The sequence below is a fragment of the Pleurodeles waltl genome, chromosome 2_2 (genome assembly GCF_031143425.1).
Source record: "Pleurodeles waltl isolate 20211129_DDA chromosome 2_2, aPleWal1.hap1.20221129, whole genome shotgun sequence".
In the NCBI taxonomy this organism is placed as follows: Eukaryota; Metazoa; Chordata; class Amphibia; order Caudata; family Salamandridae; genus Pleurodeles; species Pleurodeles waltl.
In genome coordinates this window covers 1,127,763,472-1,127,782,306 of record NC_090439.1, presented here as the reverse complement: position 1 = coordinate 1,127,782,306, position 18,835 = coordinate 1,127,763,472, and the positions used below count along the sequence as shown (strand labels likewise).

Genomic DNA, 18,835 nt, shown 5'->3' with positions numbered 1-18,835 from the left:
ACCCCAAGACCCTGAAAAGTAGGAGTAAAGTGCACCTACTACCCCCAGAGAGCACAGAAGTCGTGATAGGGGGATTCTGCAGGAAGAACACACACCAGCAGTGCACTGACCATGGATTTCGGGACCTGAGTTCCTGTAAGACAAGGGGACCAAGTCCAATAGTCGCGACAGTGTCCAGGGGGGGCAGGAGCCCAGGAAACCCCCAGCTGAAGGTGCAAGGAAGCTGCCACCGGTTGGAAGAAGCTTGGAGTTCTGCAAGAAAGAAGAGGACTAGGAACTTCTCCTTTGGAAGATGGATGTCCCACGTCACGACGAAGCTTGCAGAGGTGTTCCCACGCAGAAAGACCACAAACAAGCCTTGCTAGCTGCAAGGGTCGCGGTAGAGGTTTTTGGGTGCTGCTGAGGACCAGGAAGAACCAGGATGTTGCCTTTTGGAGGAGGAGACAGAGGGGGCACTCAACAACTCAGAGAGCCCTCACAGAAGCAGGCAGCACCCGCAGAAGTACCCCAACAGGCACTTAGAAGTAAAATGAACCGGAGTCCACACAAGGTCACAAAAGGGAGTCCCACGACGCTGGAGGACAACTCAGAAGATTGTGCACTGCAGGACGGAGTGCTGGGGACCCAGGCTAGGCTATGCACAAAGGAAATCCTGGAAAAGTGCACAGGAGCCGGAGCAGCTGCAAATCACGTGGTACACAGCTTTGCAGTCTAGCGTGGGGAGGCAAGGATTTACCTCCACCAAACTTGGACTGAAGAGTCACTAGACTGTGGGAGTCACTTGTACAGAGTTGCTGTGTTCCAGGGACCACGCTCATCAGGTTGAGAGGGGACCCAGAGGACCAGTGTTGCAGTCTTTTGGTGCCTGCGTTAGCAGGGGGAAGATTCAGTCGACCCACGGGAGATTTCTTCGGAGCTTCTGGTGCAGGGTGAAGGCAGGCTACCCCCAGAGCATGCACCACCTGGAAACAGTCGAGAAAGCCGGCAGGATTAGGCGCTACAATGTTGCTGGTAGTCGTCTTGCTACTTTGTTGCAGTTTTGCAGGCGTCCTGGAGCAGTCAGAGGTCGATCCTTTGGAAGAAGGTGAAGAGGGAGATGCAGAGGAACTCTGGTGAGCTCTTGCATTCGTTATCTGAAGAAGTCCCCAAAGCAGAGACCCTAAATAGCCAGAAAAGGAGGTTTGGCTACCAAGGAAGGAGGATTGGCTACCAAGAGAGGTAAGAGCCTATCAGAAGGAGCCTCTGATGTCACCTGCTGGCACTGGCCACTCAGAGCAGTCCAGTGTGCTCACAACACCTCTGTTTCCAAGATGGCAGATGTCAGGGACACACTGGAGGAGCTCTGGGCACCTACCCTGGGAGGTACTGGTCAGGGGAGTGGTCACTCCCCTTTCCTTTGTCCCGGTTCGCACCAGAGCAGGTCTGGGGGATCCCTGAACCGGTGTAGACTGGCTTATGCAGAGATGGGCACCATCTGTGCCCATCAAAGCATTTCCAGAGGCTGGTGGAGGCTACTCCTCCCCAGCCCTTCACACCTATTTCCAAAGGGAGAGGGTGTAACACCCTCTCTCAGAGGAAATCCTTTGTTCTGCCTTCCTGGGCCAGGGCTTCCTGGACCCCAGGAGGGCAGAAACCTGTCTGAGGGGTTGGCAGCAGCAGCAGCTGCAGTGGAGACCCCGGAAAGGCAGTTTGGCAGTACCCGGGTTCTGTGCTAGAGACTCGGGGGATCATGATCTTAGACATGTTACATGGCCATGTTCTGAGTTACCATTGTGACGCTATACATACGTAGTGACCTATGTATAGTGCACATGTGTAATGGTGTCCCTGCACTCACCAAGTCCGGGGAATTCGCCCCGAACAATGTGGGGGCGCCTTGGCTAGTGCAAGGGTGCCCACACACTAAGTAACTTTGCACCCAACCTTCACCAGGTGAAGATTAGACATATAGGTGACTTATAAGTTACTTATGTGCAGTGATAAATGGCTGTGAAATAACGTGGATGTTATTTCACGCAGGCTGCAGTGGCAGGCCTGTGTAAGAATTGTCAGAGCTCCCTATGGGTGGCAAAAGAAATGCTGCAGCCCATAGGGATCTCCTGGAACCCCAATGCCCTGGGTACCTCAGTACCATATACAAGGAAATTATATGGGTGTACCAGTATGCCAATGTGAATTGGTAAATTTAGTCACTAGCCTGTTAGTGACAATTTGGAAAGCAGAGAGAGCATAACCACTGAGGTTCTGGTTAGCAGAGCCTCAGTGAGACAGTTAGTCATCACTCAGGGAACACATACAGGGCACATACTTATGAGCACTGGGGCCCTGCCTGGCAGGGTCCCAGTGACACTTAGACTAAAATAACATATATACAGTGAAATCTGGTGTTAACATGGCAGGCAAGATGGTACTTTCCTACAGTGTGCTCTTGTAATCTGGACTTGCGTGCGCTTGTAATCTGGACTTGCGTGCACTTGTAATCTGGGCTCGTATGCTATTGTAATCTGGGTTTGGTGCTCTTGTAATCTGGGTTTGCGTGCTCTTGTAGTCTGTGCTGTTGTGCTCTTGTAATCTGAGTTTGTGTGCTCTTGTAATCTGAGGTGATGTGCTCTTGTAATCTGGCCTTGTGTGCGCTTGTAGTTTGGGTTTGGGTGCTCTTGTAATGTGGGCTCTCATGCTCTTGTAGTTTGGATTTGCATGTTCTTGTAGAATGGGCTCGCGTGCTCTTGTAGTTTGGGCTCGCGTGCTCTTGTAGTTTGGGCTCGCATGCTCTTGTAGTTTTGGCTTGCGTGCTCTTGTAGTTTGGGTTTGCGTGCTATTGTAATCTGGGTTCACGTGCTCTTGTAGTGTGGGCTTGCGTGCTCTTGTGATCTGGGCTTGCGTGCTCTTGTAATCTGGGCATGCATGCTCTTGTAGTTTGGGTTTGTGTTCTCTTGTAATCTGGACTCATGTGCTCTTGTAATCTGGGTTTGCGTGCTCTTGCAATCTGGGCTTGCGTGCTCTTGTAATCTGGGTTTGCGTGCTCTTGTAATCTGGGCTTGCGTGCGCTTGTAGTTGGGTTTGCGTGCTCTTGTAATCTGGGTTTGCGTGCTCTTGTAATCTGGGCTTGCGTGCGCTTGTAGTTTGGGTTTGTGTGCTCTTTTAATGTGGGCTCACGTACTCTTGTAATGTGGGCTTGCGTGCTCTTCTGGGCTCACGTGCTCTTGTACTCTGGGCTCTCGTGCTCTTGTTCTCTGGGCTCTCTTGCTCTTGTAATCTGGGCTCTTGTGCGCTTGTAATGTGGACACACGTGCTCTTGTAATCTGGGCTAGCGTGCTCTTGAACCTGGGCTTGTGTGCGGTTGTAGTTTGGGTTTGCGTGCTCTTGTCATGTGGGCTCTCATGCTCATGTAATCTGGGCTTGCGTGCTCTTGTAATCTGGGCTTGTGTGAGCTTGTAGTTTGGGTTCGCATGCTGTTGTAATGTGGGCTCGCGTACTCTTGTAATCTGGGCTTGCATGGTCTTGTACTCTGGGCTTGCATGCTCTTGTAATCTGGGCTCTCGTGCTCTTGTAATATGGGCTCTCCTGCTCTTGTAATATGGGCTCTCCTGCTCTTGTAATCTGGGCTCTTGTAATATGGGCTCTGGTGCTCTTGTAATCTGGGCTAGCGTGCTCTTATAACCTGGCCTCGTGTGCGGTTGTAGTTTGGGTTTCCGTGATCTTGTAATGTGGGCTCTCATGCTCATGTAATCTGGGTTTACGTGCTCTTGTAGTCTGGGCTCTTGTGCTCTTGTAATCTGAGTTTGTGTGCTCTTGTAATCTGAGTTCATGTGATCTTGTAATCTGGGCTTGTGTGCGCTTGTAGTTTGGGTTTGGGTGCTCTTGTAATGTGGGCTCTCATGCTCTTGTAGTTTGGATTTGCATGTTCTTCTAGTTCGGGCTTGTGTGCTCTTGTAGTTTAGGCTTGCGCGCTCTTGTAGTTTGGGCTTGCGCGCTCTTGTAGTTTGGGCTTGCGTGCTCTTGTAGTTTGGGCTTGCATGCTCTTGTAGTTTGGGCTTGCGTGCTCTTGTAGTTTGGGTTTGCGTGCTATTGTAATCTGGTTTCACGTGCTCTTGTAATGTGGGCTTGCATGCTCTTGTGATCTGGGCTTGCGTGCTCTTTCTAATCTGGGTATGCGTGCTCTTGTAGTTTGGGTTGTGTTCTCTTGTAATCTGGGCTCGTGCTGTTGTAATCTGGGTTTGCGTGCTCTTGCAATCTGGGCTTGCGTACTCTTGTAATCTGGGCTCGCGTGCGCATGTAGTTTGGGTTTGTGCGCTCTTTTAATGTGGGCTCACGTACTCTTGTAATGTGGGCTCGCGTGCTCTTGTAATCTGGGCTCACGTGCTCTTGTACTCTGGGCTCGAATGCTCTTGTAATCTGGGCTCTCGTGCGCTTGTAATCTGGGCTTGCGTACTCTTGTAATCTGGCCTTGCGTGCACTTGTAACCTGGAGCTCGCACGCGCTTGTAATCTGGGCTCACATGCGCTTGTAATCTGGGCTCGAACACGCTTGTAATGTGGGCTCGCTTGCTCTTGTAATGTGGGCTGGCGTGCTTTTGTAATCTGGGCTCGCGTGCTTTTGTAATCTGGGTTTGCATGCATTTATAATCTTGGTTTGCGTGCACTTGTAATCTGGGTTTCCATGCTGTTGTAATCTGGGCTCACGTGCTGTTGTAATATGGGCTTCCATGCTGTTGTAATATGGGCTTCCATGCTGTTGTAATCTGGGCTCACGTGCTGTTGTAATCTGGGTTTGTGTGCCCTTGTAATCTCGGCTTGTGTGCCCTTGTAATCTTGGCTCGCGTGCCCTTGTAATCTTGGCTCGCGTGCCCTTGTAATCTTGGCTCGCGTGCCCTTGTAATTTTGGCTTGCGTGCCCTTGTAATGTTGGCTTGCGTGCTCTTGTAATCTGGGTTTGTGTGCTCTTGTAATCTGGGCTCATGTGCGCTTGTAGTTTGGGTTTGCGTGCTCTTGTAATGTGGGTTTGCGTGCTCTTGTAATGTGGGTTTGCGTGCTCTTGTAATGTGGGTTTGCGTGCTCTTGTAATGTGGGTTTGCGTGCCCTTGTAATCTGGGTTTGCGTGCTGTTGGAATGTGGGCTTGCGTGCTGTTGGAATGTGGGCTTGTGTGCTGTTGGAATGTGGGCTTGTGTGCCCTTGTAGTCTGGGTTTGTGTGCTCTTGTAATCTGGGCTCTCATGTGCTTGTAGTTTGGGTCTGCGTGCCCTTGTAATGTGAGCTCGCGTGTCCTTGTAATCTGGGCTCGCTTGCCCTTGTAATCTGGGCTCGCTTGCCCTTGTAATCTGGGCTTCCGTGCCTTTGTAATCTGAGCTCGCCTGCCCTTGTAATCTGGGTTTCCGTGCCTTTGTAATCTGGGCTCGCTTGCCCTTGTAATCTGGGCTTCCGTGCCTTTGTAATCTGGGCTCGCTTGCCCTTGTAATCTGGGCTTCCGTGCCTTTGTAATCTGAGCTCGCCTGCCCTTGTAATCTGGGTTTGCGTGCGTTTGTAGTCTGGGTTTGCATGCTCTTGTAATGTGAGTTTGCGTGCTCCTGTAATCTGGGCTCGCGTGCACAGTGTTTTCTTCATTCTCCGTTACACAAGCAGAGGGCAGAGTGTGAAAAAGTGTTTGAGATCTGGAAAGTCAGCCCCCCCGTCATGGATTAGAAGCTGTTAGGGCAGTACCTTTTTATTCCATCCCTCATTATCCAAAATTACACATCACAGCTGGTGCTCGTGTAAAAAAAAAAAAAAAGTAAATAGAGATCGCTGCCCAAATAATCACACGGGCATTGTGATACTAACTATAATAAGAAGAGAGACAGTTGAATTGTAGCAAAATCCATCCAGATGGGTCGGCAATAACACGGTGCTCGTGCAACACTGACATTACTTACGGCGATCAAATCCTTCCAAGCGCTATGATTGTGCGCGGAGCCGACCGACCAAGCCCACAGTGGAAGGGAAGGGATCACTTTCTCCTCCAATTTAAAACCGAACAAAGGACGGCGGACACACAATCTACTGTTGCGAAGTAAACTACATAGCATTCATTTCCCGCTTGGTGGGCGCTTTGTCCGGAGTTCTCCACTGAGTAGCTTCTACTGAGTGTCTCAGCGCCTACCCCCATAGTCACTGCAGCGCCCACCCCCATAGTCACTGCAGCGCCCAGACCCTTGCTGCCCATCTCACTCTTACTCGAGCAGAGACGGGGTACTGTGGTGTTATGTTGAGCTGCCTTTTGTTAACCCTGGTTGGTTCGTCGACCTCCAGCGTGGGCTGAGTTTAGCAGCTCGGAGGCCGCCTGGTGTGTTGTTGGCTGTGTGAGGTTTGTGGGTTTTCAGAGCTGAGCTTCTGCGGCCCCATTGGCCGGTCCCTTGCACGTGGCCTGGCCCTGGTGCCACCAGTGTGCAGTGGGCGCCTAGAAGGGGGGCCCTGCCATCTGCTTGTCATCTGATGTGTGTGAAATAATCATTTCCATGACTCCAGCTGCAGCTTGCCTCGGCCACGCTCTTCTGCTTCTGCTAATAAATGCTTAAATGAAGTCCTCATCTGTGACATGTTAAGGCCCGGCTTTCAGTCTCTGCTCCTGAGAGGAGAAGTGTTGATCAGCTGAGACATTTCCTTTTTTGTTCCATTCGGAAGCTTTTCTTCTCCCCTTCTCGTGACCTCAGTCTTCGGACACCCAATGCTCTCTTTGTTTTCTGCGCCTTTTAATCTGTAAATTTGTGCCTCCAGCTGGTTGTCGGGGGGACACTGGCGGCCGAGCCTGTGACTCTGTCCATTCACAGACCATTTTCCTTCAGATTTTGGTTGGCGCGTGAGCAGAGCATCTTTAACAGACCTCTGCAGGAGAGTGTGATATAGGTGCATCAACCACGTATGGTTGTGTCGTTGCCGCGTGGAGCAAGGCTTGTTGTAGCATCCATTACTATTTGGTGTCAAGTATTTTAATTACTCAGTGATTTAATTGGTACCTACATAGTGCAGTCATGGGCACGGGGGCATCAGAGGCGTGTGCTCTCGCACCGAAAGAGCACAAAAACCACGGACACAGTGATTCACATAGTGGCAGGAGCAGAAGCGACACATAATTTTGAAGGGACAGATTTCATGCACTCCCCCCCGGCATCAGGAGGCCACTTCTGAGCGTGGATGTCTGACTGAGACGCTTTCGTGCTCCCAGCGGTGAACAGCCTCACGGTGCCTGAACCCACCGTCAGTCAGGCTCACCCTAGCAGGACTGACACTCTACCTGTGCAAGGTGAGCGCAGCGACAAAGGTTGGGCAAGGCTTTGGTGGTCACACGGCATCTCAGGAAGCTCTACTGGCTCCCCACTCACAAGCGCAGCCAATGCAAGCTTCTCCCGCACACATACAAAGCCCGACACAACGCAGGACCCAAATACCTGAAGAGCCGCGTACACTTTCACCTACAATATGCCTCACTCCCACTCGCACACGCTCCCAGCATCCACAAAAGCAAAACTGGAGGCCGTTCATTCTCCTACATCGCATCCAAGACATGGCACGACCTCCCTCAACCCATCAGAGCCTCATCCTCACTTCTTGAGACCTGACTCTTTGTAAAAGCACCTCTGGGATGACAAACCTTCCCACCTGCCCAAGCGCTTGGATACCCTCTCGGGTGATTAGTGTGCTATACAAATCAATATACATTAACACAACATAACATCAGACCCCCCTGCGGTCAGTGCAGGCCGTGGTGCCTGCTTGGCATGGGTTTGCAAGAGGGTTGATGGTGGTTTGGTCCGTTTTAGACTGATCTAGAATGAGCCTTGTAGACTTGGGCTTCATTAGCAAGGAGATTGCAGCTCCTACAACAAGCTACTTTCCATACACACTGAGTCGTCCTGTTTGCCTCCACCACCACCACATCCCAATTGACTCTGTTGTCTAGGCAACCGCCAATACAGCTCCAAGACCTGATGTTTCCTAAACAGCCAATGCTTTGAATCTGCATCTCTTGATGTGTGGTCCAGGTCGCGCCCTGTGGGCACAGCAGCCTGCTTTGTAGTTTATTCCAAATAACAAAACTGAGATCTTCATCTGATGTGTTCTTCAAGTTGACTCCCAAAGTAACAATTAGTTATATCAAAATCTGGAGGATGCTGAACATTTTCTTAATAATACAGATTATATCCTGAATCCACTGAGGTTTAATTCCCTTACACCTGCTCGAATGGACCTAATTTACAGTTGGCTAGAAAGATTAATTTCCTAATGCAAGAGTGTTACCAACTTAGTCTAGCTCCCGTGGGCTTACTGCATGAGTATAGTGTCCTCCCACCCCAAGAATCAGCCCTTGGATCACATTTCATACCTGAGCCTGGTGAGTGTAGAGAGGTGCCCACATGGCTGCAGTGTAAATCTCCACCAGTGGAATCTGCCAAAAACACAGGCAGTGGTAGCCACTGGAATGATGCTTGAGACTTTGTGGCACCAGAACTTGGGAACCTCGAGAAGGAATATGTAAGGGCAAGTTTGTATATAGCCAGATCTTTAAATTAAAGAGCGGAAACCTAAATCCTATAGGGAAGGAAGCCGGCGGGGAGGTAGCACATTGATTTAAACACCTGCTGCTACTGTATGTAACCTCAGTGTCCAGCTGCCCGTAAGGCCAACTAAGCCCTGCATCCTTACGAGGCTGATAAATACTATTGAAGTAGTAAGAATTCAATCTGGTACTTACATCACTAAAAAACAGCAAACTACCTCAACAAGTGCTATATGAAACACTCTTTGTATTATTTTATTTTGAGGTTTTCTTGGTTTTTATACATATTTAACTGATCTGGACATTTTGTAATCTCGATAAAAATTTGTATATTGTGGCGTAAAAGTAGGCGAAGTCTTTTGAAGTTCTATATTAAAAGACAAGTTAGAGCTTTGGCAAGCAAAACTCATTCTAACATACTTTTTTAGTGCTGTGTGCTTGTGAAAACAGTGTAAAGGCGTTTGCGGTACGTATGTGTCACATGAAGTACATGCACAACAATGCCTTAAAGTCCTACGTGGACTAGTCTGTGTCACCTCATCCCTACACTGCTTTTTCTGGTCCAGATTATAATACCGCGACATAATCTCCAGCCTTAATTAAAATGATGAGATATGTCTCACTTTTAAACCTTTTTGCTGGGAATGACTTATTCATTTTATTATGTTACCTATTGCGTGTTGTATAATGGTGCAAAAGTCATGGATTCTTCAAGTTAATTTGTGGCTGTAAGGGACTATCAGCCAAATATTTTCTTTAAATACATTTTTAATATAATTTTGGAAATGTAATTTGAATTCATGATGTGGGAATAAACTGCCAGGATGCCTGTGTATTTTCATTTTGGTAAAAAGCTCAGAGCTGAACAATAGGTCTTTGGGAAATATCTGAAAAGTTTTTTTATTTGAACACTTTCAACCTTAGGATTCAGCAACTAACTTTCCCTTTTTTCTTCTGGGTCGTTTTTAATGTTGACAGTATAGTAATTTTCTGATCTGTGGTAGTTTTTAGGTCGAGCGTGCAAGCACTCAGACTTGTAATCTCTCTGTGGGCTTTTAACCACACCCACTACACGCCCATCACTATCACTCGTTCATTTACTTGCCTTTCAAAAATCCTTTGTTATCATTGGTAAATGCTTTACGTTTGTCCCTTCTTGGGTCTGCTTGGTTACCACCATGGACATCGACCCTGTCACATGGATAATTGCACTTTTGCCGATTATACATTTGACTGCAAGCAAACTTCTTTTTCCTTTTGTGTCTCCTTCGTGCTCATGCTCATGGTGGCCGTGGCGCTTTGAATCGACTTGCTTATGTCAACTGTTTTACGTTTCATTTTCAATTTATGTGGCAAGAAAAGTCCAGTTAGGAATTTACAGCACCAATAGCTCTAACTCGTTCCTCTTAGCCAATACTTGTTTTGGTACAGCCACTGATGCAGCCTTTTAGTCTTCAAGTACAAAACACACTGGTTCATTCATTGTCTCGGAAAGAATAGCAACAAGCCAGTGAGCCTGCTTTGACATAGGCATATAAAAATCCTCTTCTTGGGTGCCACCGGTCCTTACAAAAGCCCGTGTGAGGTACCATTCAAAACTTGCCTAGTTAAAGGAGCCGACATTACGACTTGAGCAGGGAAACTATTGTGGTCCAGCCTTTCCTGTCACGTGACCTATGAATAAATTTACATACCCATAATTCCGTGTCACCTCTGAGTCCTCCTGTTGTTTCTTTTTGTGGCAACAAGTGTTTTATCAATGTACCGAATTACAACAATTATAATAATTGGTTGTATTTTAATGGGTTTTCTAAGATGTACTTAGTAAACTAAATCACCTTGACAGTCAGTGGAACAGTGTTTCCTGGCGCCACAGACGGCGGCTATGAAATGTATACTCTGGTTTCTCTTCAAACTGAATAAATCTTTTGCCTTTTACTAAAGATTTCCATGGAGAGGAAACTTTAAGAGTTTCACTCAATTTTTGAAAGCCCTGCCCAGTGCAGGGTTGTCCTTACTTAGTAAATAAAAATATAACTATATAGTAGACAGATTATTTGCTGGTTCCTCAAGTGTGACAACAACAACATTATTTTGTTATCCGTTGATACGCTTTTGGAGAGTGATTCTTACTGTGACGCGGTTAACCTATAGCCCTGTTAAAAGACATAGAAGAAGGACTCATGGTGCACATAAAACTCCATATCATCTAAAAGGATCCACTACCGTGTGGGAAGCAGCGATATATAACGACAGGTAAGGAAGGATCAATCGGTAAATGAAACACGTAACTGTATCCAATCTGGGCTTTATTTCTGGATCGGTTCTTGCTTCTCCTTTCCAATTGATTATTGAGATTTTATTCAAATCCCCTCTGTGACATAATTGTAAATATGTGTTAAAGTATATATTTACACATATATATGTGTGTATGTATATATATATATATATATATATATATATATGTAAAATGTACGCATATTTATATCATGCCACAGTCTAACTGCCAACTTTGAAACTGTGAATAAAGTTTGAATCCAGTACAATTAACCTCCTGCGATCCTGGGAAAATCAGTTAATCAACCCTTGCCTAAAAACCACAAGCAATAGCAAAGCCAATAGGTCATACTTAGGCAAGATCTGTGGCCTTTGTCTATGCTATTTCTTAGCCATGTGCAGCAGTGTGGCTGCTATGCAACATGGCTGAAACTAAAAAAAAAAAAAAAAAAAAATTGCTATGGCGCTGTCAATGTGTGCTCTATCATAGCGCTTTTCTTATTTTATTTTGAACCATGCTGCACAGCAGCTGCGCAGCTGTACAACATGGCAAAAAAGATTGACAAAGCCAATAGGTCTCGCATAGGTGAGACCTATTGGCTTTATCAGTGCTTTGGGAAAAAAGCAATATGATGAGGCTAGTGCTGGACGTACCTAACTTATTCATTAGGTCAAGCGCGCAAGGGCTTTGACCTGTTGTAATCTATCTGTGGGCTTTTAACCACGCCCACGGCACGCCCATCACTATCACTCATTCCTGGGCTTACATTTCTTTGTTATCATTGGTAAATGCTTCACATTTGCCTCTCCTTGGGGCGGTTTTGTTACTGTCTTGCAAACTGCCCCAGTTACGTGGACAATTGCACTTTTGACTGCGAGTGAATTTTTTTTTCTTTTTGTGTCTCTCCTTCACGCTCATGGCGGCTGTGGCGCTTTGAATCGGCTCACTTTTGTCGACTGTTAAACTTCTCAGTTACAATTTGTGTGTCAACAAAAGTTCAGTTTAATTTACGCCAATAGCTCTAACTCGAGCAAATGCGAGACCCATTGCATTCAGTGGCGGCCGGCAGCTTTAGGAGGGAGGGGGCGGGCGGGACCCACACACACACACACACACACACACACACACACACACATACATACACACACACACACTTACCTTTAGCCTCCAGGTCCCAGGAGGGTTGGGACTGCTACCTTCCCTCATTGGCTGACCTTAGGTCAGCCAATGAGGGAAGGCAGCAGTCCCAGCCTCGTCACAGAGTGGGATGGGGTCAGTGAGACTGCTGACCCCACCCCACTCTGTGACGAAGTGTCACTGATTGACACTCGCCCTGGGCACTTCAGGGCTTAAACTGAAGCGCCCAGGTAGAGTGTCAATTGGTGATGCTTTCCTCGTCACCCAGGGGAGGGCCTCGAGGCACCTTTGCTGAGCCGAGGAGGTCACGCCCATAGGAGCTGTGACCTCCTCAGCCCAGCAAAGTTCAGCTCAGGCAGCCAGGAGTCTGCGCAAATCGCGCATGTCTGCTCCTGGCTGCCTGAGCTGAACATGGATAGTGTCTGTCAGGCTGACCTTTGTTCAGCCTGACAGACAATCTTCATGAGGGGTAAAAGGTGGGGGGGCGTGGCCCCTCCGCCCTAAAGGATGGGCCGCCACTGATTGAATTGCAAATGCTTGTGTTTGTTTTGCTTTGATTTGATTTTCTATTGTGTTTGTAACTATGCAGTGCTCCGACAGCCTTTGGCAAGGGTAATTTTATTAAAAAAACATAAAATAAGTATATAATAAAAAATGAAGTGCAACAGCTAAATGTAAGCATTTCAGAGTGAGAAAGGCTTTGCTGAATTAATTGCTGGAATATGTAAAGTTTTATAAGAACAGTGTTATGGGGAAGTTGTATTCTAATGGCTTTGTAGACTGAAACATGCAGGCCAGGATGCTGTGGGCATAGCATGGGGATTGTCAGCTCAGCTGTTCTTTGAAATGATTTGCAGCCTACATTGCAGCAGTAGAAAGGATGAATCATACGTGTATTTAGTGAGAACCGTATCTTAGTTTGATTAAATGTGAAGTTATAAAGTGCAAGGCCTCAGTGCGTGATATCATGCTGATTACCTTGGACTTTATAGGTCACTGTGCAGCTTTATTAGGCCTGAAACAACAGATGTGTTTTATATTACATGATTTATTACCATAAGCCCTTGTATTAAAAAGCTACACACATCAAGGTAGCCAAAGCAGGTATAGCGAAGTCTACCATTGCTTCCCACTGTGAAAATTGTGACACAGCTCAGTTTCTGTATAATCCTTAAATAGTAGAGATATCAGTTTTGGGACTGCCTTGAATCAGATACCACTCCCACACATCTGAAAGAGTATCCATCAGTTAATAACCTAGCATGAATAATATACAGGACATTTAAACTGTGCCACCCTGAAGAAGGCCCTCCAAACACCAAGGAAAAAGACCGAAACATATGTCAGCATTTTAAGGATATAATGTATGGTTAATTTCTTTGGATTTAGAGCATGGAGCTGGATATGTCCTGCAGACACATTCTGGCCAGTGCAATATTTAACCTTCTCATTATCTCGCATCCCCACGAGACTTCCAGCAGGGTTCAAGAGAACTTTCAGCTGCCTAGGTCAAGGGCATTGAACCATACCAATCTATAGATTGAGTCCAGGCCTCATAGGAAAGATACCCAGCAACTTCACACTAACTGGTCCATAAAGCCTGGGCACTTGTTGCCATGGTGACGTGAGGGATTGTCTCTCAAGGTCACTCCTGTTGCCTCAGTGACCCATCACAGTTCATGGGAAGCTCTCATTAATGCTTGGTGTGGTAACTCCCAATGTGTGTAGAGAAAACACACAGGCCTCAGCTTTAGAAAGTAGGGAAATTCTGACATTGCTTTTTTTCTGACACTTAAAATATGGGATGTGAAACCTAATCCAACTACAGCAAGGACCAGTCTACGTTCACTCTCCTTTGGATATTTTACCAATAGCATCACATCACACTCACTCTCTTTTGGATATATGCGCATAAGGACCACTTCAGACTCACCCACGTTGGATATATGAGGATAAGGAGCTTTCCACGCTCACAACTATTCAAAATGTGAGCACAAAGACCACACCATACTCACATTCCTTTTGTTAGGCACAAGGACCACTTTACGCTCAGTCCCTTTGAATATATGGTTCCAAATGATAGTGTAACCCACTCAGAGAATCAATGTTGTCAGAATTCCACCAGTTTGAAATCAAGCGGGAGGTCATTCAAACATTATTTTCGAATAGGTTTCATTTATTTATAGTATCAAAACTTGACTGTCGTAGCATTCCACATGAAAAATCTTGAAGCTTAAAGATGAAGACACAAACATAAAAGTCTTAGACATATAGTGAAGAGCAGCCAAATTGGTCCATACCCCTAGGTTAACCCACCGAAAAAGAACTGGGCATTCGCCAGGGCAGGAGATCTGGACCGTTAAACTTAGTGCTTTGACACTTAGGACCCTTTGAATACATGCACTGATTCTCCTTGAGGACTACTCCACACTGTGACTCCTTTGGGTATATGAACACAAGGAACACTCTGAGCTATGTTCAGAACCATCAATCTGCGCAAACATCATTCACACTCACAATCCTTTGGGTATAGGAACACATGCATCACTCCCCGCCCTCATTCCTTTGGGTATATGAACACATGCATCACTCCCCGCCATCCTTCCTTTGGGTATATGAACACATGCATCACTCTCCGCCATCCTTCCTTTGGGTAAATGAACACATGCATCACTCCCCGCCATCCTTCCTTTGGGTATATGAACACATGCATCACTCCCCGCCATCCTTCCTTTGGGTATATGAACACAAACATCACTCCGTGCTCACATTCCGTTGGGTATATGAACACAAACATCACTCCCCGCCCTCATTCCTTTGGGTATATGAACACATGCATCACTCCGTGCTCACATTCCGTTGGGTATATGAACACAAACATCACTCCCCGCGCTCATTCCTTTGGGTATATGAACACATGCATCACTCCCCGCCATCCTTCCTTTGGGTATATGAACAAATGCATCACTCCCCGCCATCCTTCCTTTGGGTATATGAACAAATGCATCACTCCCCGCCATCCTTCCTTTGGGTATATGAACACAAACATCACTCCGTGCTCACATTCCGTTGGGTATATGAACACAAACATCACTCCCCGCCCTCATTCCTTTGGGTATATGAACACAAATATCACTCCGCGCTCACGTTCCGTTGGGTATATGAACACAAACATCACTCCCCGCCATCCTTCCTTTGGGTATATGAACACACACACCACTCCACACTGTGACTCCTTTGGATATATGAACACAAGGAACACTCTGAGCTATGTTCAGAACATCAATCTGCGCAAACATCATTCACACTCACAATCCTTTGGGTATATGAACACATGCATCACTCCCCGCCCTCATTCCTTTGGGTATATGAACACATGCATCACTCCCCGCCATCCTTCCTTTGGGTATATGAACACAAATATCACTCCGCGCTCACATTCCTTTGGGTATATGAACACATGCATCACTCCCCGCCATCCTTCCTTTGGGTATATGAACACAAATATCACTCCGCGCTCACATTCCTTTGGGTATATGAACACAAACATCACTCCCGGCCCTCATTCATTTGGGTATGTGAACACAATCATCACTCCGCGCTCACATTCCGTTGGGTAAATGAACACAAACATCACTCCTCGCTCTCTCTCATTCCTTTGGGTATATGACCACAAACATCACTCCCGGCCCTCATTCATTTGGGTATGTGAACACAATCATCACTCCGCGCTCACATTCCGTTGGGTAAATGAACACAAACATCACTCCTCGCTCTCTCTCATTCCTTTGGGTATATGACCACAAACATCACTCCTCGCTCTCTCTCATTCCTTTGGGTATATGACCACAAACTTCACTCCTCGCTCTCTCTCATTCCTTTGGGTATATGACCACAAACTTCACTCCTCGCTCTCTCTCATTCCTTTGGGTATATGAACACAAACATCACTCCACGCTCAAATTCCTTTGGTATATGAATACATACATCAGTCCCCACTCACATTCCTTTGGGTATATGAACACAGACGTCACTCCGCGCTCACAATCCTTTGGGTATATGGACACAAACATCACTCTGCGCTCACAATCCTTTGGGTATAGGAGTCCAAACATCACTCCCCACTCACAATCCTTTGGGTATAGGAGTCCAAACATCACTCCACGCTCACATTCCTTTGGGTATATGAACACAATCATCACTCCACGCTCGCATTCCTTTGGGTATATGAACAGAAACATCACTCCCCACCCTCATTCCTTTGGGTACATGAACACAAACATTACCCCCCCCCCCCCATTCCTTTGGGTACATGAACACAAACATCACTCCCCCCCCTCATTCCTTTGGGTATATGAACACAAACATCACTCCCCCCCTCATTCCTTTGGGTACATGAACACAAACATTACCCCCCCCCCCCCATTCCTTTGGGTACATGAACACAAACATCACTCCCCCCCCCCCCCCCCCCTCATTCCTTTGGGTATATGAACACAAACATCACTCCCCCCCCCTCATTCCTTTGGGTACATGAACACAAACATCACTCCCCCCCTCATTCCTTTGGGTACATGAACACAAACAACACTCCCCCCTCATTCCTTTGGGTATATGAACACATGCGTCACTCCCCACTCTCATTCTTTTGGGTACATGAACACAAACATCACTCCCCCCCTCATTCCTTTGGGTATATGAACACAAACATCACTCCCCCCCTCATTCCTTTGGGTATATGAACACAAACATCACTCCCCCCCTCATTCCTTTGGGTACATGAACACATGAATCACTCCCCCCTCATTCCTTTGGGTACATGAACACATGCATCACTCCCCCCCTCATTCCTTTGGGTACATGAACACATGCATCACTCCCCACTCTTATTCCTTTGGGTATATGAACACAAGGACGACTCTACACTCCATTTCCCTTGGATTATATTAACCCAAGCCCGCCTACGTCCTCTCTTCTTTGAATATATTTTCGTGTGGACCACCGGGCCCTCACTTTCCCAACAAGGACCGCCCTGCCCTCAGTGTGGGGTGACTATATGTGTACAGAGAGCACCCTGTGCTCGCGCTGCTTTAGATGTGTATCTGTAAGGACCACCCTACGCTCGCCCCCCTTGGGTGTGTAATCGTAGCAGGCACTCTGCTTTGTAAACAAGCTGAACACATATCCACCCTGGCTGAAATCCTTCCGGTGGAGGTTGCATCGTTGGCCATCCTCCTGGAGACCACGTGCTGTGAAGTGACCGCGGGGCAACATTGAGCACTCGGCGACGCACCTAAACCAGCACAAGTACTTAATGTACTCATTGCCTGGTGACCCTCAGTGCACGATGAGCCCAGTGCCTGCTTTGTGTACTCTTTCATTCTGGTCCTCGAGGCCTGGTTAGCCAAGTAAGGGATTTGAGGACACAGTGAGCAGTCCGCCTTGACACTGAGACCTTTAAGCAAGGAAGGAACATCAGTGGAGGGGGGATTGTTCTCGTGGAAGGAAGCAGCATCACTGGAGGAGGGTCTGGTCCTGTGTGAGCAAGGAGCTTCACTAGAAGAGACACTGATCCTGTGCGAGGGCGGATCACTGGAGGAGGAACTGATACTGGCAAAGGAGGAGCATCAGTGGAGGAAGGTCTGATCATGTGTGAGGGAGGAGCATCAGTGGAGGAGCATCTGATCCTGTGCGAGGGAGGAGCATCTGATCCTGTGCGAAGAAGGAGCATCAATGGAATATGGTCCTATCCGGTGTGAGGGAGGAGCATCAGTGGAGGAGGGTCTGATCCTGTGCGAGGGAGGAAGATCAGTAGAGCAGGAGGGTCTGATCCTGTGTGAGGGAGGAGTGTTGGTGGAAGAAGGTCTCATCCTGTGTGATGAAGGAGCATTGATGGAGGAGGGTCTGATCCTGTGTGAGGGAGGAGCATCAGCAAAGGAGGGTCTGATCCTGTGTGAGGGAGGCGCATCAGTGGAGGCAGGTCGATTTTGTACAAAGCAGGAGCATCAGTGAAGGAGGGTCTGATCCTGTGTGAGGGAGGAGCATCAGTGGAGGAAGGTCTCGCCCTTCGGGAGGGAGGCGCCTCAGTGCATGTGGTAGGAAGCACCTCAGGAGGGAGGTAGTGGTTATTGAGCCTTCAAGGGCAGGAAGCATGCATGGAACAGGAAGCGGGCGTGGAACAGGAAGCGGGCATGGCCATGAGAGGTCGGGGAGTACCAACCTATCTTGTACTTCATTGGCTCGCTAGTGAAACCGCTGGTTGGAGACAGTGGCATTGATGAGCGCACGGTGGTGGTGCTGCAGCATCAGGGGCTATTTGCAGTATGTAAATTGTAAGGCCACTTGAAACATTTTTAAAATAAGCATTGGCAAAGCCAATACGAGTGGTGTTATCTGCCAACCTTTTGTCCTTGTCCTGGTCTTTGTAAGACCTTATTGTTGGGGAAGCTGTTCCCCTCGCCAATACATTTTTTTTTCTTGACTTAAAGCAAATATGTTTTTGGGGTCTCGGAAAGCGCACTTTGCCACCGTAGCCTCTGGTACTGAAGGAACTGCTTTGTGTGGATGCACACCATAGGAACGAGCAGAACGCTGTCACTCGCAGTGAACGGCCAATGGCTGAAGTGGGCTGTCCCAGTGCGCATGCGGTGTGCTGTAGTGGGTGAGTTATAATGGAAATTAAACAACTGAGCAGCGATTGAAGCGGGTTGGCTGAAAGGCACCACAAGTAAGATACTTATAATTGTATTAAAATCAAGAGGTCTTGGCTAACGCCAGACCTAAAGATGCTAAACCCCCCAAGAGCCTCTCCATCTGTGACATCTGCCTACAGGCACGTGGCATCTCCCACCAGGGACGCAGCATCTCTGATGATGGACATCTACCACTGGTG

At 47.5% G+C, this 18,835-nt stretch overlaps 1 protein-coding gene and 1 non-coding gene across 2 annotated transcripts in view; both read left to right on the top strand.

Moving 5' to 3' along the window:
- The window catches only part of PPP1R16A (protein phosphatase 1 regulatory subunit 16A), a 290,625-nt gene that overhangs the window by 167,306 nt on the left and 104,484 nt on the right, over positions 1 to 18,835 (top strand). The gene's annotated exons all lie outside the window — the stretch shown is intronic.
- LOC138283147 (U5 spliceosomal RNA) lies at positions 10,423 to 10,538 on the top strand. The gene has a single exon (XR_011201085.1). It is a non-coding gene; the product is annotated as a U5 spliceosomal RNA (small nuclear RNA).